A 253-nucleotide genomic window follows, 5' to 3' on the forward strand; every position below is an offset into this window, starting at 1 on the left:
CAAAAAAAAAATATAGTTTCCAGCAATTTCTTCATTCTGTTTTTTCTACAAAAGTAAAGAAAAAAAAATGCATTGTGCTTTACATGACAGGAATTATTAAAGAGAAAAAATGAAATCTCCATTCCATTCATAATTTTGTCAGCAGGAATGAGAATTAATCTTCAAATAATTCGAAATTTCCTTTTACACACATATTCATTAAAGATATGCAGACGCACACGCAGACATAGACACTCGCTTGCCACCCCCTTTA

The sequence above is a fragment of the Penaeus monodon genome, chromosome 33, assembly GCF_015228065.2.
Source record: "Penaeus monodon isolate SGIC_2016 chromosome 33, NSTDA_Pmon_1, whole genome shotgun sequence".
In the NCBI taxonomy this organism is placed as follows: Eukaryota; Metazoa; Arthropoda; class Malacostraca; order Decapoda; family Penaeidae; genus Penaeus; species Penaeus monodon.